We start from the raw sequence: 24657 nt of genomic DNA on the forward strand, positions 1-24657 counted from the left end.
GAGGCGTCGGTGGCGATGATGGCGATGATCTCCTCCAATTCCCCGTCCCGGCGGAGTGCCAGAACGGAGTTTCTGGTCCCGAGACGGAGTTTCGCGACGGTGGCGGCGTGTTGGATGGTTTCTGGCGACTTCGACTTCTCGTCTCACGTTTTTAGATCGAAACCCTTAAGTAGTCCAGAGGAGGGCGTCGGAGGCCAGCCGAGGGGGCCACACACTAGGGCGGCGCGCCCCCCTCCAGGCCGCGCCGGCCTAGTGTCTGGGGGCCCTGGGCCTCCCCCGGGCCTGCCCTTCCGGCTCGTGATTCTTCCGGAAAATAAGCCCTTCGACATAAATTCCGAGGATTTTCCCGAAAGTTGAATTTCTGCACAAAAACGAGACACCGAGCAATTCCGCCGAAAATAGCGTTAGTCCGTGTTAGTTGTATCCAAAATACACAAATTAGAGGCAAAACAATAGCAAAAGTGTTCGGGAAAGTAGATACGTTTTGGACGTATCAACAACTACTGTGCAAATTCCCTCTTCCAAGATTTTGAAAACATTCCTTAAGTTTGTAGCCTCTGATGCCGCAGTCTAGGTCGTCCCCTTAGCAGTGTCTCGCTTTCGAGAAAACGAATGCCCAACCACGGTAAACGTACATTAATTTTCAGCCCCCGCGTATTGTTGGCACCACCACCCTAGGGTTCGAAACTAAACAATCAAAACAATACTATACCAAAGACACCTCCAAGGCCTTGGAAAGAAGCCTCGTAAGCCGAACGTGTCATCACTCCTCTGGAGCCGCCATCCATTTAAGCTTATGCGAACACTAACGGGAGTCCCACGGACCGAGCTCGACCGATGCGGCACCTCTCGAAGTCGACACAATCTTCATCCGTGTGTCCATTATTCACTACGCATGGTCCCTATGTACTCCCACAATAGTTGTTGTTATCACATTGGTGGCCTCCCGTGGAACATGGCGCCTGCAAGACGAATGTAAGAAAAATGAAAGTAGAAGACGATAGTTCCTGCTACAGACGGGTATAATCTTTATGGAAGATTATAAGTAGGCAGACAAAACTATGGTGATAGAGCTGTAGAATCTGTTCCGAACCGGTGGGTGCACCACTAAACCCTAAATCTTATGGTTGATGAGCCTAGAACCCTAGGGATAAGAACAATGTTGGATCTCTGATAGCACCCTTTGTCTACATCATTTACGGAGATAATTAGCCTTGAAATAAAACGGTTTTGCTACTTCTCAGTTGACCAAAAATTAGTTTAGTGCTTGGTCGACTCTAGAACAATCAGAGTTACAGTATGATTCATGCAACCGGCCGTTTGATTTGCTTCATGATTCCTTTGAGCTGAGAGTTGCAAGTGGGTTATAGCTGACAGATATCTAGGCTAATCCTCGGCCCATCGTGAAAGAAGTCAAATGACTTTCGATGCAAATATGCAATCATCTTGTGTTATGGTATTGAGACCAGACCATTGACAGTACGTGCTTATCTAACGACTCAGCATAGATCTCACTTTATATTTTTAGTTAAGTACTGCAACGTATTATAATGTTCTATACACGTGCACTAGCTTTGCCCTTCTGACGTCTTGGGTGGAGCTGGAAATGATTGCTCGGGTGGCTCCGTAGAACAAATTACGCAGACAGTGCACATCAACATCGGTCAAGAGTTGATTTTTGTGACACTTTTGCTCTCTCGATACGTGAATGTCGAGTGAAGTGGGTGCTTTGCTCAGGGAGATCGATCTCCATCCAGGCCCCGCGGAATGGAGAAAAGCTGAGTTTACGTGCAATCTGCGTTGGCGTACCGAGGGCATGAGCAGCGGAAGCACCCACTTCATACTTCCCCATGAAAAAAAGTCGCCTGAAGCATTTGTGTTGATACTTCCCCATGAAAAAAATCCTGATTGGTTCATCCGTTCGTGCTTCCTGACTGCAGGGCCGGTCAATATATTTTGGGGGCCCTAGGGCAAAACGACACCAAATACCCTTTTTCATAGTGCCTAAGCTTTTCTAGGGTAGGGGGCCATGGCCCCCCTACTCTCAAAAATTCCTTAAAGATATTTATTTATGTTAAATTTATATATCTTACTACTTTAAGCATGATTAGTTATCTAGGCCCCTTAACAATCTCAGTCAAGCTTCACCACTTCGTCACACACACACAAAAACTAAAAAAAAATTATCAAGATAAATATTAGGGTAATGCAATAACAAACTAAATAATATTTACATTTGAAAGATCCATGGTCTTAAGAATATTGCAGAAGATGTTTGAAACTATTTATTTCTATTGATCGCAAGAACTATATACCATGATTATTATTTCTACCAATAACTACTTGTGTACATGTGTATTGTTTGTGAGAAATTATACTCTATATAAAGGCTAATCAATTTTGTGAACTCATATCAATTTGGGAACTGTAGATGAGCTAATTATCCTCTCTTTCCTTCTATAGTTGTGTGACACGTGCATTCCTTTTCTATCTCTCCTTGCAGGCAATTTTGTGTTTCCTTTTTTTTGTGGCTCCCTGGGCAACCGGTGACCGGTTCCTAGCCTAATTTCTATCCTATTATTGCAATCGTTTCCGGTTACTGCGTTTTGTTAACAGCAGTAGACAAATCTGGTGGGTGTGCTATTTTTTTATGACGGTCAAAAGGAGCGGACGAATCGAGAACTCCACCGCTTGGATCCAGAAAAATCAGTTCCCCATCCCCGAAAAATCAGTTCCTCATCCCTGGCTACGCGTCCTCCCGACCAGCGCCGCTCCACGACCCCTCCTCCTCCATGGCCTCTCCCTGCAGGCCCCCCATACTGCGGAGCCCTTCTCGCCGTCGCCCAAGGCTCCGTCTCCGTTCACCCCGCACGCTGCCTCCAGGAGCCTCATCTCCGTGCTCCAGCCGGAGGATATCCTGGTCCTTGACGCGGTCCGGAAGGCGGACGAGACATGGAGCCATGGAGAGGAAGATGGAGACCAGCGCGGCTGGGAGGTGTGGGCGCGGCCAAGGGCGATGCGGCGCTTGCACCTCCAGGGAGCGTGATGGGCGAGATCGGTGCAGCCGTGATGGCAGAGAGCGAGATCCGGGGAGGGCCGGGAGCAGGTTGTTTGCTGCTGACCTGAGTGCTTCACGTCCTTTTTTCACATTGATTTCTTCAAATCTTTGCAATGTTTCTTTTTTTAGATCAACCTGTGCAAGGTTTCTTGCTATTCTCTACATACTTTATTTTTATTTGTCTTTGCTGATTTGTTTACTTCTGCAGGTCTATGTGGGGATCATTCTACCGGTCTGGGGTCTCATTATTTTGTTGACAGGATTGTTAATGGAACGAGGCATATGTTTAAAGATTTTTTGCGTGCTTGCTCAAACGATTGTCTTCTGCTGCTGATACCTCTACTCCCAAACACTCTCAGTTGTATGTTTAAGATACACATAACTATCAATTTAAAGCATGATGTTTGCAGGTCATATTTACTTAAGCATAAGCCTTTTCTATATTTTAACTCTTCTCTGTACACATTTAAAGGTTTAATTCATGCCTGAATGTTACTTACGGAATGCACAGTTCTGAGAATGGATTTGGAGCTCATTTAGCTGGGCTTATGGTTTAAGGAAGTCAATCGTGCATTCTCTGTAGGTTATCACATCTAGCCTCAAGATTCATATAACTTGCACGAACTACATTCTTCTCTCTTTCATGCACTTTTTCTTTGATATTTCAGCTGTGCGCTAAACAACTCATGAGTGTAGATTTTACCCACTTATGAATGAAAAGAAAGATCAGCAAGTATGTAAATGTTCTAACTGTGTACTGCATTTGTTTTTGTCAGATTGTACAAATCCAAACATCATGTACATATAATTTGAACCTGTGCTTCTATTATTGCATCATTACATGTGTCTGTACGCCAAAGGAATGCTACCTTTGCTATGTGCTTGGACAAGAGGTAAAAGAAAGGGAAACAAGAGTCTTAATTTGGTTATGATTTATCAATGAACCATCTATCAGAACTTAGATTGCCAATGAACAAGGTAATGTGCTTATGTTATCCTTTTTCCCACATACTACTCTCTACCTCTATCAAAAAGCCGGTAGGTATATTTTTTCCCGTGCAAATATTTGCAATAAAGCCTGCATGTGAATGTTCATTCTGTAATATAAATGTATACATATATTCCACACTTCACAATAGATTTTTTTCAGCTAACTATGCTTTCAGGCCCGTATGTTTCTCAAGTAACCTATATGTTAATTTTTCACATGTGTTTTGCTGAAACTTCTTGGTTCATCACAGGTTTTATAAAATGGATTTTCTGTAAGCTACTGGATGGGGAGCTGAGCTGACAGATTATTTTCTGTATGCGCCAGCAGAACTGCATACCATTCACTTTCCTTTTTAGTATGTGTGTTTGCCTGAATTAATTGGCTACAGAATTGGCTCCACATTTGCAAAAGCAAGATTAGGTCGTCTTTTTTCCTTGCTAGATAAAGATTTGGCTTCGCATTTTAATAAGAGGGTGATTGAGTAAAGCTTCTGCCTTGAATTCAGAAGGTAAGATGGAAAGGGGCTTAAATGTTAACACTGTTCTTTAGTATTTGAACACTGTTCATATAGAGCTCTTTGTTGCCGGTCCGATCAAGAATACCGACTCTGAACTCTTTTGCATGCATTAAACACCGAAATCTTATCTGCAGCAAGAAGTCAGGTTGATCTGAAGAGAAGTAAGCAAGTATTCATATGGTTATGTCAAGATATCTATTTCGTCGACACCGACCATCGCAAAAAGCCTATGAAATACTATTTGCCTACCTACTGTTGTACCAAGTATGGACGCAGTACCAAGTATGGACGCAGAAGACGTACTGTTTTGTTAACACATCGGTTCTTTCCTCCCGGTTGTTCACACTGTCCCAGTTGTCCCACTCATCGATGGCCGCCTTGAGTTGCTGATTGCCCCCGTCTTTTGTTAATGAGGTGCAGTGACCCATGCCTCCATGCTTGCTCTGGTCACTACAGCTTGACGCCGTGTATGTTTCTACCTCTGCAGCTGTGGCGGTTTTCTCACATGGACCATCAGGGGGCGAGTATTACGCAAAGGTGCAAAGTTTGTTCTTCCTCAGTTTCAATCTGTAGCAAGGAACTAAGGACATCCATATTCTTGCCTTTCTCTTTGTATTCTCTCGGTCTGGCTCTACTATTGGAATTTTCTTTTGCTCATCGATTGATTGCTGAAGTATTTGCTCTGCTCTCCTCTTCTTTATGTTGATCCTACAAGCAGCTCTTCTGTGAAGTTATCTGAATGTGTCCGACATTGGTAGTAATGTTTACATTAGAAATTTAGAATGCTATTGGCTCTAATTTCTATATTTCTCTGCGAATAGTTTGCATGAATTATTTAGGACACTAATTCCCACTGATTTACCAGAATAATAAGACTAATTATTTGAACTCCAATGCAGGAGCGCGACTCATTGAATTAACTTAAGGTATCTACAAATATCAGCTGGAGATATTCAATGATTAAGCTACCTACACCAATTGCTGCAACTGAAGACAACCGGTTTAGCTTAGATTCTGCTACTGCCACATATTCAGTGCTTAGGCCACCTACAACAGTTGGTGTAACTCTACACACAACCTGTTTAGTTTAGAAAATACTAGCCTACTGACACGTTATGTGTGCTTTCTGTTACTGGTTGGTTTTATGCTATGTTACAGTTAACGATTTGTTCTTTGTACTTCGTGTAGTCCTGTGCCGCTCTGATCAATGTTCCGCGGACTAATTTTTCTCTCATCTGTCTTTGTATTAGTCCTGATTGTTGTATCCAGTTTGCTTTATAATAGGCCATCATTGTCTGTATGCATTCAGGCTTATTTATCTGCCTTCACAAAATTAGATTATCCACTATATTAATACTGAAAACAAATTGAGTACATCATATCCTCAACAATTACAAAACTATGGTTTCAAAAAAAAAAACAATTACAAAACTAAGATCATTATGGGCGCGGCGTGCCGCCGCGCCAATGCTTACTAGTAGAAATAATCAGAGAAAAAATTATGAGGATCCGTGTTGTTCCGCACATTAGAGAAGGAGTCGGAGTATAGGCACGTTAAGCTACAACTTCGACCTTCTATATTTCCTAGATTTATTCCAAACTTTATTGCCTAAAGAGTATAAATATAAATGTAGTAAGTGTACAAACAAATCTTGGACTAGGACCCTAACTGTTGCGGGCCCGGGGCGAGCGCCCCTCTGCCCCGCCCTATGAGCCGGCCGCTGACTGACCACTTTCCCTTGGAGCTGAGCTCAGCGAGACGAGCAGGCAAAGGAAGCCTTTATTCACATCCTGACTGCTTTTGGGCACATCTTATTCGCCGATCAGGAAACAAAACACGCTCGCAAGCCGTTTTCCAGGTCCGAAAGGTAACAGAGGAAGCCAAAAAGAGATGGCACCAACGAGTGCCAAAGATGGAAGCAAATCCCGCTCTTTCGAACGCAGCGGTTCAGATCGCCGTCGGCACACCGCCGGCTTCAGCTGGCGCGACGTCGACGCGCGCTTGAAATCTCCACACGCGCGTCACGCCAGTCGCCGGCCGCCGCACGTCCCCGTCCGAGATCGAGCTGCGCACATTTCCGCCGCTTTCTTGACCCCGGCAGCTGCTACCTAGCCTAGCGACAAAACCGGCCGTCGCCTTCAGATCCCCGGAGGTCCGGCCGTCGTCGCTTTGCGTTCAGTCTCGCGGCAAAGGCGCGCCGGTTTTGATCAGCGCGGCCGACAGGCGCGCCCTGTCCGCGTGGAAATTTCCATGGCGTCCCACGGCGGGTTATCAGGTTATGTGTGCATGATGATTGATGAAAGATGTTTCCTCTATCTGCAGCGGGCTTCGATCGTGTGGATCCGAGGGCTTCCACAATATGTACCCCTCTGTTTTTTTTTTTGAAACTCTGTTTATGAACGTTTTAGCTAGCAACGCGATTTATCTAGCGGCACTGTGACGTGAGACTCGTCCGTCAGCGCACTAAATACCATGATGGCCCCACCTAGAAATACCGCCTACTTCCTCCGTCCACAAATAAGTGTATATGCGGGTTTTCCAAGACAAATTATGAAGTGGAGTAAAAAATATAGGGATTTCTATTTTCGTGCCCTCCGGTCCTTAGTTGTACTCAGTTTTCCCCAGCTCCTTAGTTTTTCCTCAGTTTTCCCCAAGCCCTTGTTTGAAACCCGCGTAAGCGCCTCGGACGGCAGGATTCCCGTTTAGTTGACCGTTCGTCACGTGTGGGGCCGCGTCTTGTGGGGCCGAGTCGTGTGGGCCCGCGTCGCGTGGGGCTGGTAGAAAGGGCCCGCGTGGGACAGACGAGAAGCGTTTGGTTGCACGTGAGCAGGAGCTGGGTTCCGTCTCTCTCGGCCCCAAATTGGCATCCCTATTAAGTGCACCTTTTTCCCTCTTTCTCTCCCGTCCTTTTCACCAAATTAGTATAAAATCTAGAGAAGCTTGCATTTCTGACTTTCTTCAATTATTTGTGCCTTTTGGCCCTCGTTGTTTGCCCAATATGGCAGCAAATCTAGTACTCCTCTCGGTTCATATGTATGTAGTTAAATCTAGAAGCAAATCTCCAGTGATAATGTACGATAAATTCACAAATCATAGTAAATCAAGAAAACTAAGTACGGCCAACAAAATATAGTAGACTAGGGATAGATAATCCCTAGATAATATGGATAGATAATAGGCTGCATACACAGCAGCCAACATAGTAACAGGTTCTTCACAAGACCATCATACTAACATAACAACAAGGGATCCCTAGCTAACAACAAAGGGATCCCAACAACAAACTAGGAGGCAAAGCAAGCAAGCAAAGACACGTCCAGGACTCCGCCTACCCCATCCGGCTCTCCCTCCACTTGTTGCTCTTGCTCCCCTTGGGAGCCTTGGGCTTGAGCGGAGGCATGCGCCCGGCGGAGATCTCCACCCGCCGCAAGCCGCGGAGGTGCATGCCGAGCGCCCGTGCTTGGCGCGGAAGGAGTGGACGTTCACCGTCGTGCCGACCTTGGGGAAGGTGTTGCCGATGTTCTCGCATGCGTGACGAGGCAGCTGAAGTCCGTGGCGCCGAGTCTCCCGGGTGCGTAAGGCACCCGTACACCTCCTTGGCGAAGTAGGAGATGTACTCGGCCGACCCGCAGCCTCCGCAAAGACTCGGCGAGTCTTGACGTCCTCCTCGCTCTTCGTCGCCGCCGACGTCGCTGCCGTACATCCGATCCATATCAAACAAAAACTAGTGAATGAGTTGCAACGATGACTAACGTACATGATAACAAAGTTAAGAAAAACAGTAGTCAGCCTCAGCTAGAGTGGACATGATTATATATCTACAGTGGAAGGGGTAAGCGAACTAAAGCTCATGCACAACAGATTTGTACACAGCGAATGGTTCGCCGAACCCTCCCCGTAAAAATTTGTGCCCAACCATTCATCATAGGCAAAGAAACAGATTCTAGATCTGAACTAGATCTGAACTTGAACACATTCGAGATTATTTGCAAAATTAAACGGTTGATATCTTTTGATTAGTGCATAAAATAACTGATTGAGATCCCATGATTACTTGCATAAATTAACCGATTGAGATCCAATATTACTTGCATAAATTAACCGAACAGCCGAACCCCCAAATCAAGAAGTGATCAAAACAAAATGGAATAAAATCGGCGCAGATATTAGCCCAATACTCATCCATCTACAGATCCATCTACACCAGCAAAAATAGGGTTCAAAAAGGAATGGGGAACAAAAAAGGAAGCAAACCGTAGTTACCTCGTTCCATGGGTCCTCCAGGGAGGTGTCGTAGGGGTTCGGGGGCGGGACGTACGGCACGGGGTCGTAGGGGTCCCATCCCGCCGGGATCCGACCGCCACCGGCGGCAGCAGCCTCCGATGCACCGGCGGCGGCGGCGGCGGCGTCGTCCGTCGAGGGACGGGGCCGAAGATGGAGGCGTCGCGCTTCGAGCCAACCTCGACGATGGGATTGGCATTCTCCTTGTCCATCTCTCCGGCGGAGGAAGAGGAAGAGGAAGAGGGAGAGGGAGAGGGTTTTTGCTTTGGAGAAGATGATGGGACGTGGGAGAGAGTTGGCGATGCGTGAGCGAGTGAGAGTGACAGAGACAGTGGGAGGAGGCGTCTATAAAGGCGAGGGGTGGTTAATGCGACCCGCGCCCTACGCGTGCACATGTGCACGTCCGCACGTCTTGGACTTCTCGCAACGCGACACGCGTCCACGATTGCACGTCTCGACTTCTCCACCGCGACCCGCGTCTACGCGTCAACAATTGCACGTGTCCTCGAGTCTAACCCCGGAAATTTAGATATACTCAGGTATACCCTCGAGTCTTATACTAGCATTTTTTGTGTGCTCAATTTTCCCCTCGAGTGCTAATATCGGCTAGTGCAATATACTCAGTTTTACCCTCAAGTGGCTGGTCAACGAGAGTCAACAAATGGGATTAACTAGTTAAATGAGTCATTTAATGTGCAAAAAAATCCTAAAAAGAGTGGCACTTACTCATGGAGTCTTTACCACAAATTGACACTTCTCAAATCATAGATAAATCATAGATAAATCAAGTTTTACCACAAATTGCCACTTCTCAAATCACCTAGTAGCTATGAAGGTGCATGGTTTTCCACAATAAGCCCTTCCCAAAACAAGCTTCCCCCAAATCATACTTTGTCTAAATGAGGCCACAATTCTCACACTGATGTATATTGGTATTGCAAATAGTTTGAGGTAGGCCAAGATGGGTTTCATTGTACAAAACACGCATTTTCCATTTTTTAAATCTCATATTTGAATCCCTTAGTCTATTTACTACTCAGGTGCCCTTGGTTTCTTGATAGTACTCAGCTTTGCCTCTCTCTTCACAAATTCTCGCAGACGTGCATCATCGCTCCGATTGGTCTAGCCCATGTCACGCGGATCGTGCCCACCGACCGTTGATCGTATGATATAGGGAACGGGCAGGATAACCCCTCTCTCTCTCGTTGGCGGTTAATTAGCTTGCTCGAAGGGCGGTTTTCTGTATTATTTTTCACGCGCTAAAAATTATAAACTGTTTTAGGCGTTATTTTTCACGCAAAAAATGATAAACCATCACCGATTTGTTGTTACCATTACTTTTCACGCAAAAAAAATGATAAACCATCACCGATTTGTTGTTGCCATTACTTTTCACGCAAAAAAATGATAAACCATCAACAATTTGTTGTAGCCATTACTTTTCACGCAAAAAAAATGATAAACCATCACCGATTTGTTGTTGCCATTACTTTTCACGCAAAAAATGATAAACCATCAACAATTTGTTGTAGCCATTACTTTTACGCAAAAAATGATAAACCATCAACAATTTGTTGTTGCCATTACTTTTCACGCAAAAAATATGATAAACCATCAACAATTTGTTGTAGCCATTACTTTTCACGCAAAAAATGATAAACCATCAACAATTTGTTGTAGCCATTACTTTTCACGCAAAAAATGATAAACCATCAACAATTTGTTGTAGCCATTACTTTTCACGCAAAAGAATGATAAACCATCAACAATTTGTTGTAGCCATTACTTTTCACGCAGAAAAAACCTAATTTGTTACAAAAGCTGGTTTCAGTGAGACCTAACCAAGTTTGGCATACATGATGGCATACCTATAACAACAAGGAATATCTAAAAGGGAAAGTTTCAGTAAAATTTAGGGTGAAAATGATGCCATACATGATGCCGTTTTTCGAGGTTTTGACCTGAAAATCAATTGGGTATTGTAAAGGGAAATAAAAAGTTCGAAAAATGTAAAAACGAAACAATCTATCTATCTATGTATAGAAGATCAGCTGTATGAAATTTGAGGTTATTTAGAGAAGGTAGAAAAAATCACCTTGTTAGAAAAGCTCGGTTTCAGCCGAGACGAAACGGCATGCGCTTAAGCAAAGTGATTTTTTCGAACATCTCCAAATGACCCCAAATTTTCCATACATTATGCCATACGTGTAACAACAAGGAACCCTATCTAAAAAGTGTCAAAAAAGTTTGCCCAACCGTATAGCTCTATCAAAAAGAACCTCACCATGGCGCTAGTATAATTTTGGGATAGTTACAAACTTTCGTTACCTAACCTTCAACATGAAACTTGTTTCAAATTCATTTTGGCCTACAAGAAACAAATCCCAACTTGATTCGAGCACCACAGCCTCCAAACGATGCCGATGCCGATATCGGCATGGTCGAACGGCTATGCTCGCCGCCACTCGCTAGGTCAACGTCGGGATGCACCCTCAATCCCGTCCCCTCATTCGATCACCGACACACCAGTAGATACCGCCGAGGCCAATGCCGAACGTACATGCCGATGCCAATGCCGATCATGCATGCACGCCGCCGTGGGCACGGCCACGCCGACCCGCTATGCGTCGGACGCCACGGACCGCCGCGAGGTCTTTCCCTTCGCCACCACACTCTCCTAGCACCCACCTATACACGCCGTAAAGGAGAGACACTAGTTTTCTCTACATTGCTCGCGTTCGTGTCCGACACGGTCAGCTCAAAGTTTTGAGGTGGTCGTCGATGTCGTCGACCATTTCTTCTCTTCTTTGCATGGTTAAACGCGTCTAGTTCATATCTATCTAATGCGTCCGGTCTCGCCTCATGCAGTTCTTTGTGGACGTCGATCTCATCTCGGCACCCCGCATGCCACCTCCTCCGTGCCATCGCCGTAGAGCTCCGTTTAAAAATCTAATCCTACCCGTGTATTGCCCCTTGTATCAGCGTCATGGCCGTACTTGTCATTTGATATACCGAAGCCCCACTCGTTCGCGTTTTGGTCGTGGATACAGCCGATGCTTACGGTCAAACAAAGATGGATGGTCTCGACGTGTCTTTGCAGGCTCTACGTGGCCCCACTAGTCGGAAGATAACGGTCAACCGTCGGGCAACCGGCCGTTACATCACGTGTGATGGTTTCAGACAAACGCTTGGGTAAAACTGAGGAAAAACTAAGGAGCTGGGGAAAACTGAGCACAACTAAGGACCCGAGGGCACGAAAATAGAAATCCCAAAAATATATTGAAAATATGCATCTCCCCTTCTTAATTTTTTCACCTCTAATAAGCTAAGTGCAAGTAGAAAACAAGAAGAATATGTGCTTAATATTATTAGGTTTGATTTCCGTGCGATGAGAAAAAATAATTAAAGTGCATTGAAAAGATAGGAGTACACTCTTCTGCGGACAAAATTTAGAGCTAGATGTCCACTTATTTGAGAACGGAGTAAGTAGGCAAGTAGGAAATATGAGATCTGTCGTATGGAGAGTGCATGCATCCAATAGTTTTTGAAGGGTCGTTGCTTGACCCGTAACTACCGGCACCGCTAGAAACGTATTTCTGAGCAACACCCTTCGTGTACCGGTAAACTCCGGTAATTAGCCGCACTATAGGATGCATCACTTAGGTCATCTTAGTGATCGCTACGTGAGATTTCTCGGAGCGCCGGCTCTCGGCTGGGAGCGCAGTTCTGATAGAGACGTGCAAGTTGCAGCTTGCAGGATCAAGTGACGCAGGGTTTCCCGAGGCGGAGGAACTAGCGCCATTGCCGCATTAGGTGCTCAACCAGGTGTCCAAGAAAAAAAAAAGTGGGATAGTCGACTCTTCCGAGATGACAACTCGACTTTGAACCACAAGCGAAATTTTACAGCCTAGGGGTTGAATCGAGAATTATAAACGAGAGAGACAATGATGCAATGGTTCCGTATTGAACTCCTTTCATTTGTGGTTTGTATACAAGTCGGGATAGTGTATTTGTGTTGAGCAATGAATGAAAAAAGGGATTTAGCCCGATTGGAAAAAATGTAGGGAAAATGTGATTCTCCTAGTTAACTTCCAGTTAAATTAGTCGTAACACTAGGTTCAGTACATCAGAACTCCCATGCTCGACGATTGGGCCAGCTCACCACTGCTTAGACCAGCCACCAGAAAGGCATCTTATGCAGTGCATACCAAGAGTGATACTGCTGATTGGATTTGGATGCAAGAAATGATTTGGTCGCATAGACTGTCCTGTCCATACAGTTCATCATACTTTCGCAAGAACGCTCATTCTCAACAAGTAAATTTAGGAATATGTTTCATACTTATGTCCTCATCTGTCGAGCAAGATCCAACCCACACAAGATCTCAACAAAAAACATCCAAATTTGGATGATAATAATTGCAACTAAAGATATGAATTGCACCCACTCTATATCGGTATAGTAGAAGTTTTAACAACGGGCACACAAAATAGGTTAAGAAACGAGGGGAGGTCTCGAGCATAAGTATATATGGATAGCAAAACGTGTGGGTGGGGACAAATTCATGAGGTTGCGCTTAGTAGGTGAAAATATTCATATCTTTACTATTAAAGTGAAACCTGCGAATGCCTGGTGGTGTCACACATCAAAATAACAAACAATGTGCCACCTCACTTTGTTATCCCGCCCGCTTCCTTATCCCGGTAGTTGAGGAACTAATTAACAACACCAAAGGGCAAGCGCAGCCCCGTAATAACCACCCGGTCGGTGAAGGCCGATCACTGCGACGCTCAGAAATCTCACATCGTCAGCCTATATTGCTAATTGGTGGTCGGCCTGTTCGCTCTTGCACCTCACGAAGCCCACACCAGCAGCCAACAGTCAGGCCCTCAAAAAAAAAAGTCAACAGTCAGATTTTGATCAGCTGTGGTACGCATAGACCTGGCAGAAACGGAATGAAAGGAAAAAAAAAAAAGAGTCTACCCCGACCAGGAGAAAAATAAAAGGAGTCAAGAACCCACACAAGTAAAAAAAATCTCGTCGATGGCGGATTCATATTGCGCCCGGAGCAGCAACTTTGTTCCAAAGGGCAATGGCCGACGAGGGGAAATTTTTTGGGTAAGCTGATGACCTTTTTTTGTTCAAAAAAGGTATATTCCCTCCATTAATAAATAGATATTTTAAATTTATCTAAATTTGGATGTATTATGGATTGAGGTAGTACTATTTTTCAACTTATTTCATGTAAAGGACTTCTTCAAATATAGACTGATCGGGAAAAATAATAATTTCAGTGAAATTGAAGAACGAAGCGACAAGCGACTCCCGATCAGTGATGGCAAAGCAAAGGCAACCAATTGCAAACATTCTGGTACAAAAAAATCAAGCAAGGCGTGACGGTGACAGAGCTTGACGGAATAATTTGATAGCGAAGCAAAAAGAGTCGATTGATGCATGTAGAAGAACAACCTGGCAAAAAAAATGCTCAATGAAATAAGCACACGACACCGAGCTAACAGGAAAGATAAATCCGCAGAAAAGAGGCAGGAGGAGAACGCACGACGATGTACATCTAGGCAAAGTTCATCCTTTGATGAGAGGAATGCCCGTCAAAGGCGGTTCAGAAAAAAATTGCATAAAAGGAGAGGCAAGAGATCAATGCCAGCACAAGGACATGGAGGCAAAGCATACCTGTAGAGAGGAGGACGACACTGCTAACTCACCGCAAGGAAAACGTTGCATCTAGGAGGAACACCCCGTGCGCCGAATCCATCGCAATGTTGTGCCCATATCAACAGCTTTGCCAACGAGAAGTGTGGCATCGAACACGCATTGATCGCTCGGTAGAGAGGGAATTGCTTCACCTCCCACCCCCACTTGAACCAGCACGCCGGAGTATACCATCAAGACCGACGGTAACACACCCTTTTTTACTCCCTTTATTTAATTATGTCATGTGCATTAAATCATCATACTTGCCGAAGGCGACATGGAGGCCTTCCTTAACAGAATCATGGACGAGAATGCTATCCTGGATAATCTCATGGACGAGAGGAGTGCTACATACATATATGATCGTGAAGGTACTTACGCCAGCCTTTCCATCACCCCTCTCTTGCATATAAGTCAATATGATCGGTCATTTTGACTTTGTGTAGTCGAACCTCCCAAACATCATGCACATCCTAAAGCCAGAACTGGACTGTGAACACCTACATGCGGAGAAGTTTGACCATGACACCGACGATTTATGTTGTCGAAATGGAAAGATCATGCTAGATGATCCAGAGCCTATCCCAGAGTTGATGAGGCTATGGTCTATCACGCTTGCGGACTCGCGAAATCTTCGGGAGATCGCACGTTTCTTCAATTGCCACTTCCGTTCACAATGCTTAGAGTCAGCCTAGACAACAATTGCACGAACATGAGGTCTAGGGTATACACATTCCCCCCGCAAGGCAAATTGTACCAAAACATGCATTCGTTCGAGCCAAACTCTCACCCGGAACATCTACATCTCTACTTCTATGATGACGATCCCATCCCAATACATAGCAAGGAAGCCACCAAGAATCTGGACCAAGAGGTCATTCGGAAGGTTGTGGACCCCTACTTCGAGCAGTATAGGAGTTTGACTGCCTACAAGGAAAACCTCCAGGTCTACGGCCATATGGATAGAACACCGACAAAAATCTCGACCAATGGAGATACAATTCACGAGTGTCGTCCTGAGGTGGCTACGATCTGGGTCGAGGGCAGCGACCTGGCGAATAGATTCAAATGTGGTGTTACCCTCCAAGGTGACAACAACGAGAGGCATGCCACACAAGGATGCTATGACATGCTCTCATACCCCCTCTTCTCCCCAAGGGGTAGCTCGGCTTGCATCCAAATCTCCCTAAACGTGATATGACTTGGCACATTGAGCAACTATCAAGAGAGGACTGTGAGGACGAAGGTTCGGATTTTCAAGATACTTCTGCATTTTTTGTCCATCCTTTTCGTATTTTGCCTAACCTGCTTTTCATGTCCTTCACACAGATGGAGGTGGCCATCGATACGTCTCCATCAGGGACTACTCCTGTTAGCGCTACAGATGCGTCCATCTATATTCATCTGCATACTACATGGATGGCGGCTGTTCCAACAATTTGCGGTAGACATGTACATAAATATCAAGGGATGACAGGTTCAATTGGATAACGACTACCAGTTGGAGATACATGTAATATACATATGAACATTGTGGATAGCATCATTGCCGGAGAGACTCGTGCAAGCGATGTTGGCACAAGGATTGTTCTACTCAGGAAGATCTAGGGGGCTTCCGAGACATGAAGCATAGTCATATTGACGCCATGGCGTTGGTGCAGATGTATGGAAAGCCTAGGATCTTCCTGGAAATTACATGCAACCCTAACTGGTAGGAGAAACAAGATGCACTGCTTGCAGGACAAACCTCATAGGACCGACCAAACATTGTGGTATGAATGTTTAGGGCCAAGCTAGAGATGCTGAAAGAGATGGTGACCAAGAAGCATATAATGCGCATTGTGAAGGCCTATGCCTACGTGGCCGAGTTCTAGAAGAGGGCCCGCCCGTACGCCCATTTCATGTTGATCATGTATTCAAAATATAAGCTCATTGTGCCAAAACAGTATGACTGTGTCATATTCGCTGAGCCCCTGGACAACAATACGTACCCAAATTGATAAACCATGGCCATGAAGCATATGATGTGGTGTTCTCAAGACAAACAATGTGTACATGCAAGATGGGTTGTGCAAGTGTAGGTACCCACGGATATTCAACAAGACCACCACACAAGGGAAGGACTCATGCCCCACTTATCGATGATGGAAGGACTACCATTGTGCGAAGGTTCGAGGCCAGACGTTGGAAAAATGGATGGGTTGTGACGTACAACCCGTACCTCTTGTGGATGTTTGACTACCACATCAATGTGGAGGTGTGCTCCAACATAAGGGCCATCAAGTACCTATATAAGTATGTATACAAGGACCACATCAGACTTTGTTCAATATTGAGGAGCCCGACGCAACGGTAACATAAACGAGATCATGGGATTTGTTGACGCAAGGTGAGTTGCTCCACTAGAGTCCATGTGAAGGATATTCGGTTTCAAGCTCTGTGACAACCACCCCTACCGCTGCCGCTTCATCTCCCAAATATGCAATGGTCACATGAAAATCAACAAGTCGCAAGGGTAAACCATCCTGTTTATGAGTGTGTACCTACTAGAGACGGATTCTCTCATAGCCAATTGTATGTTGCGTTGTCAAGAGCCACCGCGAAAAGTAACATCAAGATCCTTGCCATCAAGAACAACGAAAAGGGCAACGAAAAGTAACATCAAGATCCTTGCCATCAAGAAGAGAAAAATAACCAAGTAATTAGTAATGGCCATATTGGACATGGTTTACAAGGAAGTCCATAGCATTTGAACTCGTTATACCAGATTTTAGCAGATTTTTTGATGATTATTATATCTTACGAATATAAGAATTCTAACATATCTTTTTATTACATGTAATTTTATGTGCATTATATGTTTACACGTGAAATTCTTGAGATCATAGAATAAAATTGAAGTGTAGAGCTTTTAACTGAGATGCAACATTTTAGAAACACGGGATATTACTTTCTTTTTCATGGCAGGAAACAACAACGAGCACAACAATATCAATTTAAACGGCAGGCCTTGGATGTAATTCGATAGAAAAAATGGGATCTATTAAAAGTTGATGAACAATAAAATTAAAACTTCTTTGTACAAAACTAATACAAATAGTTTTATACAACACCGAATAAATGTAGGACAAATTAGTGAGCTTTCATGAGGTCGGGTGATATGCGCAATGGACTTGTGACCGTGGCAACGCACGGACATTCAACTAGTCAATTTCTAAAGGGTTGACTGAGGACAGTACATTAGACATAGAGGTAAGTGTCACTTGGGTGTTGGATAATTAAGCACAATTTCCATGATTAATTCCAGAATATAAAACATGATGGCAGCAACTACTAACATGTGAAACTCGAACATACTAGATGCATTAATCAACATGAGTAGCAGCAGCGCAAACGGTAAAGCATCGATCGCTAAATAGATCGAGATATGTCGCACGTACCGATCTGGTGGAGTTGCCGGTGGAGGTGTAGTAGATGATGTCGCAGCAGTAACGTTGTTAATAACAATGTTGTTGACGACAGTGACGACGGGTCGAAGTAGACGGTGTTGAAGACGACGGTAGGCAGCACCTCCCGACATGGACGAAAGGCGGCCCGTGATGAAGAGCTTGAGCAGTCGCGCAGAGCACTTCCCAAAAACCTAATTCGCCCTTTCACGTACAGGATCGCAAGGACGAGCGGTTCGGGAGACCTGCTCTCCCGTTCGCCGATGCACGTCGGCGCGCGGGATGGAGTAGGCTACGATGGCGACGCAAGAAGAGAGAGGTGGCAAAACCCTAACTTGTGTGTAGATATGTTTCTGCGGCATCCAGGCAAGAGATTATATAGGCTCAGGAAACCCTAGGCAACGTGGGCACGTTGCACGAACAGATAGCCCACGGTCCCGGAGCAACCCGAACCAACTAACTGCGACGCGTCCGTCTAGGACTCTGTTCGTTTTCCTGAGCTGCAAAAATTAAGGAAAGTCTCGGCTCGAGGCTCAATCCACTCACCACGAGCGCGGCACGCGTCGTGACGTGTCAATTCGAGTCGAGACGAGCGAGCGAGGAGGAGGAGGAGCGCGCGTGAACCACTCCTATTCTTACTCACTTACTAGTGGTGGAACAACCCACCTTATAAGATGGTCTAACTTCCTCCCAACTTTCCATGTGAGACTAAACTTCCCACCTCTTGCCACTCCCTAGTGAGCTGCCACCCACTTGGGCTCAAACTCACATGGGCTGCCACAATGTGGGCTTTGAGATTTATAGGGAAATCTGAAATCAATGTGGGCCACTAAAAGTGGACCCAATATTTCAACAATCCCCCACCAGATCTCAAATGCCCATTTAGAGATTTACCAATACTCGCTGCTTGTTTATATACCAGTGTTTTAGTGGAGACTGTTAAGTTGAACTTCCGCCTAGAACCTTAAGCTACATCCATTCACACTTGAACAATGGACTAAGCCTTGAATTGCAAGTTTTGCGTGAACAGGGTTTCACTCAAAGTCATAACCAGTACATGGCTGCCAGTAGTCTACCCCCGGGTGAAGCATATGCGTCATACTTCGTGGTCTCTTCATGAGTTTACTAGAGATTACCCAAATTTCATAGATTGCAACGTTTAACAATCGGACTCATATAGGTGTGTTATTTCAAGAATGCTCTGTAGGATAGCATCTTTGCTAAAATAGCCAACATAAACACATTAAGGCTTGTTGTCAACCTGCCTTACAACAATTGAGAGTTGTGCATCTTCACATAGAGATGGTTACATAATACTCTCCTCAATTAAACCACTAGTTTGTTCTTCCTAGGTCCTAATTCACGGGATCTCCGGTCACAAAGGTTGTGTTACCACTATGGTGTAACATCAACGGGTCTCAAACCCATCTCCCTCGATGCACTTTTTATCACATTACGTGATAGTCCCTTTGTAAAGGGATCTGCTAGGTTTTTGTCTGTTAGAATATATGTAACAGTTATTACTCCGGAGTTTCGCAATTTCCTGACAGACTTCAAACGTCTCTTGACGTGTCTTGATGACTTCGCGTTATCCTTAAAATTGTTCACTTTAACAATTACAGTTTGATTGTCACAATTCAAAAGGATTGCCGGTACAGGTTTTTCAACCATAGGCAAGTCCATCAAGAGCTCACGCAACCATTCTTATTCAATAGTGGTTGTGTCCAAAGCAGTAAGTTCTGCTTTCATAGTTGACCTCGTCAATATGGTTTGCTTGCAAGATCTCCATGACACTGCGCCACCTCCAAAGGTAAATACATACCCCCTAGTGGCGTAGAGATCAGCTACATCAGAGATCCAATTTGAATCACTATATCCTTCAAGCACAACTGGGTGCCCTGAATAGTGAATCCCATAACTCATTGTACCACATAGGTAGCGCATGACCCTATCAAGTGCATACCAATGATCAGTACCCGGGTTTGACATGAACCTACTCAACTTGCTAACAGCAAAAGAGATGTCAGGTCTAGTCGCGCTCGCTAAGTACATGAGTGAGCCAACGATCAGAGAATATCTCAATTGATCTATGGCAATCCTCCTGTTCTTGCGTAATGTCACACTAGGATCATAAGGTGTTGGAGAAGACTTGCTATCAATATAGCCAAACCAGCTCAAGATCTTCTCAACATAATGTGATTGCGTTAAAGTAATCTTACTCTCGTTCTTAATCAGCTTGATGTTCAGAATCACATCAGCTTCTCCCAGATCTTTCATATCAAAGCACTTTGACAAGAAAGGCTTGACCTCGTGTATTACTTTCATGTTTGTACCAAAGATCATAATATCATCCACATACAAACATATTATAACACCTTCGCCCCCACCATGGCGATAGTAAACGCACTTGTCAGCCTCATAAACAACAAAGCCTACAGAAATTAAAGTTCTGTCAAACTTCTCATGCCATAGCTTAGGTGCTTGTTTCAGGCCATATAAAGATTTCAGCAACTTGCACACCTTTCTTTTGTCACCTTTTACTAGAAACCCATCAGCCTGGTCCATATAGATTTCATCTTCCAACTCTCCATTAAGAAAAGTTGTCTTTACGTCCATTTGATGAACGATAAGACCATAGGAGGCTGCCATGGACAGTAGTACTCGAATGGTGGTAAGTCTAGCGACAGGTGAATAGGTGTTGAAGTAATCTTCGCCTTCTCTCTGTGTGTAGCATTTAGCTACAAGCCGCGCCTTGTACTTCTTAATAGTACCATCAGGTATTAGCTTCTTCTTGAACACCCATTTGCAGCCCATAGGCTTGTATCCATGGGGTCGTTCTGACAGCTCCCAAGTTCCATTAGAAAGAATCGAGACCATCTCATTATGGACAGCTTCTTTCCAGTCATCTGCGTCTGGAGATGCATATGTCTCTCCAATGGATGTGGGAGTACCATCCACAAGGTACACAATAAAATCATCACCAAAGGATTTTTCAATCCTCCGTCTCTTGCTCCGTTTAGAAGCTTCATTGTCATCCTTCTCAGTAACATTCTCATGTGATTGTTCAAAATACTCATTAGATGGACTAGGCTCAGGAATTATCTCAGTAGAAATTCTAGCAATGCTATGCATATCTTTCATAGGAAACATATTCTCAAAAATTGTTGCGTCACGAGATTCCATAATAGTATATACATGCATATTAGGTACCTCGGATTGAACTACTAAAAATCTATAGCCTGCACTCCGTGGAGCATAACCTAGAAAGATACATCCACTGTCTTTGGTTCGAGTTTGCGCTGCTTAGTAATTGGAATATTGACTTCCGCCAAACATCCCCATGTGTGCAAATACGAAAGTGATGGTTTTCTCCCAGCCCACTCCTCGTAAGGGGTTTTATCTTTATTCTTGCTAGGAACTCTATTCAGGACATGACATGACGTCAATAAAGCCTCCACCCACCATGTCTTTGAAAAACCAGCAGTGGCTAACATGAAATTCTCCAAGTCAGTCAGCATGCAGTTTTTCCTCTCGGCAACCCCGTTTGATTGGGGCGAATAGGGAGGCGTCCTCTCATTAATAATGTCATGTTCCTCACGGAATTCATCAAAGATTTTAGGAAAATATTCACCACCATGATCCGACCTAAGATGCTTTATCTTTCTCTCTAGTTGATTTTCAACTTCGGCCTTCTAAATTTTAAATTAGTCTAAAGCTTCATCTTTAGTTCGCAACAAATAAACATAGCAAAACCTAGTCGCATCATCAATCAATATCATGAAATATCTCTTTACACCTTTTGTCAACACACCTTTTGTCAACACACCATTCATCTCGCATAGATCAGAATGTATGAGTTCTAGAGGTGCCAAGTTTCTCTCCTCGGTCGCCTTGTGAGGCTTTCGAGGTTGCTTTGATTGCACACAACTATGGCACTTAGAACCTTTGGCAATGGTGAAATTCGGAATTAAACTCAAACTGGATAGCCGAGACATTAAACCAAAATTAATGTGACATAAACGAGAATGCCAAACACTGGTATCATCACTAATATTGCCACAAATATGGTTCACAGACTTATTACTGAAATCCGAAAGAGAAAAGCGGAACAAGCCTCCGCACTCATAGCCTTTACCAATAAATTGTCCAAACTTGGAAACAACTATTTTATTCGACTCTAAAACAACCTTAAACTCATCTCTGCATAGAAGGGAGCCGCTAACGAGATTCTTGTTCATAGTAGGGACATGCTGCACGTTCCTCAGCTGCACGATCTTCCCCGAAGTGAACTTCAGATCTACCGTGCCAACACCACAAACAGAAGCATGTGACCCATTTCCCATCAAGACGGAAGAATCCTGGGCGACCTGGCAAGAAGTGAATATGGATATGTCAGCACACACATGAACATTAGCACCTGTATCAATCCACCAACATGGATATTGAAATACCGAAAGAACAGTAAAGAGATTACCGTACCCATCAGCATTGCTAGCGGTCACCGTGTTGACTTGCCTCGCCTTTTTCTTGTGGTCTGCCCTCTCTGGACAGTCCTTAGAAAACTGGTAAGTTTCTCCACAGGTAAAGCAACTCAGATTTGTTTTGTTTATCATCATCTTCTTCTTGAAGGTTGTAGTCTTCATAGGCTTATTGAAGGAGGGCCTATTATTCCCTTTATTCTTGCTGTAGGGTTTCTCCTGCACCATGTTGGCGCTAGACTGACCCTCTCCTTTCTCAGTAGTATCCTTAGCCCGAGCTTTCTCCTCAACATCAAGAGACGCTATCAAATTTTCAACTGATATCTCCTATCTCTTGTGTTTGAGAGTTGTGGCAAAGTTCCTCCATGAAGGGGGCAACTTAGCAATGATGCATCCAGCCACAAACTTGTCAGGTAAGGCACACTTAAGGAGTTCAATCTCTTTCGTAATGGACTGTATCTCATGAGCTTGTTCGACTACAGAACGGTTGGTCACCATCCTGATGTCATGAAAGCTCAGCTTGAGCAGTCGCGCAGAGCACTTTCCAAAAACCTAATTTGCCTTCTCCAGTACAGGATCGCAAGGACGAGCGGTTCCGGAGACCTGCTCTCCCGTTCGCCGATGCACATCGGCGTGCGAGATGGAGTAGGCTACGATGGCGGTGCAAGCACAGAGAGGTGACAAAACCCTAACTCGTGTGTAGATATGTTTCTGCGGCATCCAGTCAAGAGATTATATAGGCTCAGGAAACCCTAGGCAACGTGGGCCACGCCCACGTCGCACGAACATTTCGAGTCGGTTACAGATAGCCCACGGTCCGGGAGCGACCCGAACCGACTAACTGCGACGCGTCCGTCTAGGACTGTGTTCGTTTTCCTGAGCTGCAAAAAGTAAGGAAAGTCTCGGCTCGAGGCTCAATCCGCTCACCACGAGCGCGACGCGCGTAGTGACGTGACGTGTCAAGTCGAGAAGAGCGAGCGAGGAGGAGGAGCGCACGTGAACCACTCCTATTCTTACTCACTTACTAGTGGTGGAACAACCCACCTTATAAGGTGGTCTAACTTCCTCCCAACTTTCCATGTGGGACTGAACTTCCCACCTCTTGCCACTCCCTAGTGAGCTGCCACCCACTTGGCTTCAAACTCATATGGGCTGCCACAATGTGTACTTTGAGATTTATAGGGAAATCTGAAATCTAATGTGGGCCACTAAAAGTGGACCCAATATTTCAACAGTGGGTAGATAAATATATCAAAAACCACCATGTTTTAAAGAAAAAGATGAGTGTACTCACATCATGTAATTGATATAGTAAGAGAGGGGTTTTGTGGTACCCTCAAATAAATAATAGCCCTTCATTTTTGTCCATCTAAAGGTCCACAAAAATCCATACTTGTGTAAAAAACATGACCAGTTGATACGTCTCCGACGTATCGATAATTTCTTATGTTCCATGCCATATTATTGATGATACCTACATGTTTTATGCACACTTTATGTCATTGTTATCACCAGAATTTGACCGGATCAGAGGTGGGCCGCGATTGGAGATGGGCTTGAAGATTATATACGGAAGAAATACGTGAATCGGCCTTATATGCAAAGTTTGGGCTAGTTTGCCTTTGTATCTGTAACATAGTAGATTACGTGTCGGTTAGTTAGAGTTTTACCCGTGCACGGTTAGGTGCACGCCTGAATTAGAAAGTCCCCCGGACTATAAATATGTATCTAGGGTTTATGAAATAAACAACAACCAACGTTCACCACAAACCAATCTCGGCGCATCGCCAACTCCCCCGTCTCGAGGGTTTCTTCCGGGTAAGCACCATGCTGCCTAGATCGCATCTTGCGATCTAGGCAGCACACGTTTATTCGTCTTCCATGCGTTGCTCGTACTGAAGCCTTTTTGATGGCGAGCAACGTAGTTATCATAGGTGTTTTAGGGTTAGCATTGTTCTTCGTATCATATGCTATCGTCGTGCAACCCTTAGGCATCTAGCCGCCCTTACGCCTGTCACGGGTGTAAGTGACAAGGGATTAACTTGTCAATGCCTATGGATTGTAGGCTAGGGTTTAGTTAGAAGTAGAGGGCAAGTAGATCTCGAAGGTTTCAGCCGAAAAGTACTCGACGATTATGAAAACTAGGGTTTGCAGACAATGATTCGATGATCT

General features: G+C 44.6%; 1 long non-coding RNA gene across 4 annotated transcripts; it reads left to right on the forward strand.

Moving 5' to 3' along the window:
- The first annotated feature begins 2728 nt into the window (after positions 1 to 2728).
- On the forward strand, positions 2729 to 5880 carry LOC124704109. Of its 4 annotated transcripts, none has more exons than XR_007003469.1 (3): positions 2729 to 4980; positions 5054 to 5103; positions 5466 to 5880. It is a non-coding gene; the product is annotated as an uncharacterized LOC124704109 (long non-coding RNA). The 4 variants fall into 4 exon arrangements; XR_007003471.1 differs by having other exon boundaries at positions 2729 to 4557; positions 4701 to 5103; XR_007003470.1 differs by having other exon boundaries at positions 2729 to 3637; positions 3727 to 5103.
- The last annotated feature ends 18777 nt before the right edge of the window (positions 5881 to 24657 follow it).

Source organism: Lolium rigidum, chromosome 3 (genome assembly GCF_022539505.1).
Source record: "Lolium rigidum isolate FL_2022 chromosome 3, APGP_CSIRO_Lrig_0.1, whole genome shotgun sequence".
Classification (NCBI taxonomy): Eukaryota; Viridiplantae; Streptophyta; class Magnoliopsida; order Poales; family Poaceae; genus Lolium; species Lolium rigidum.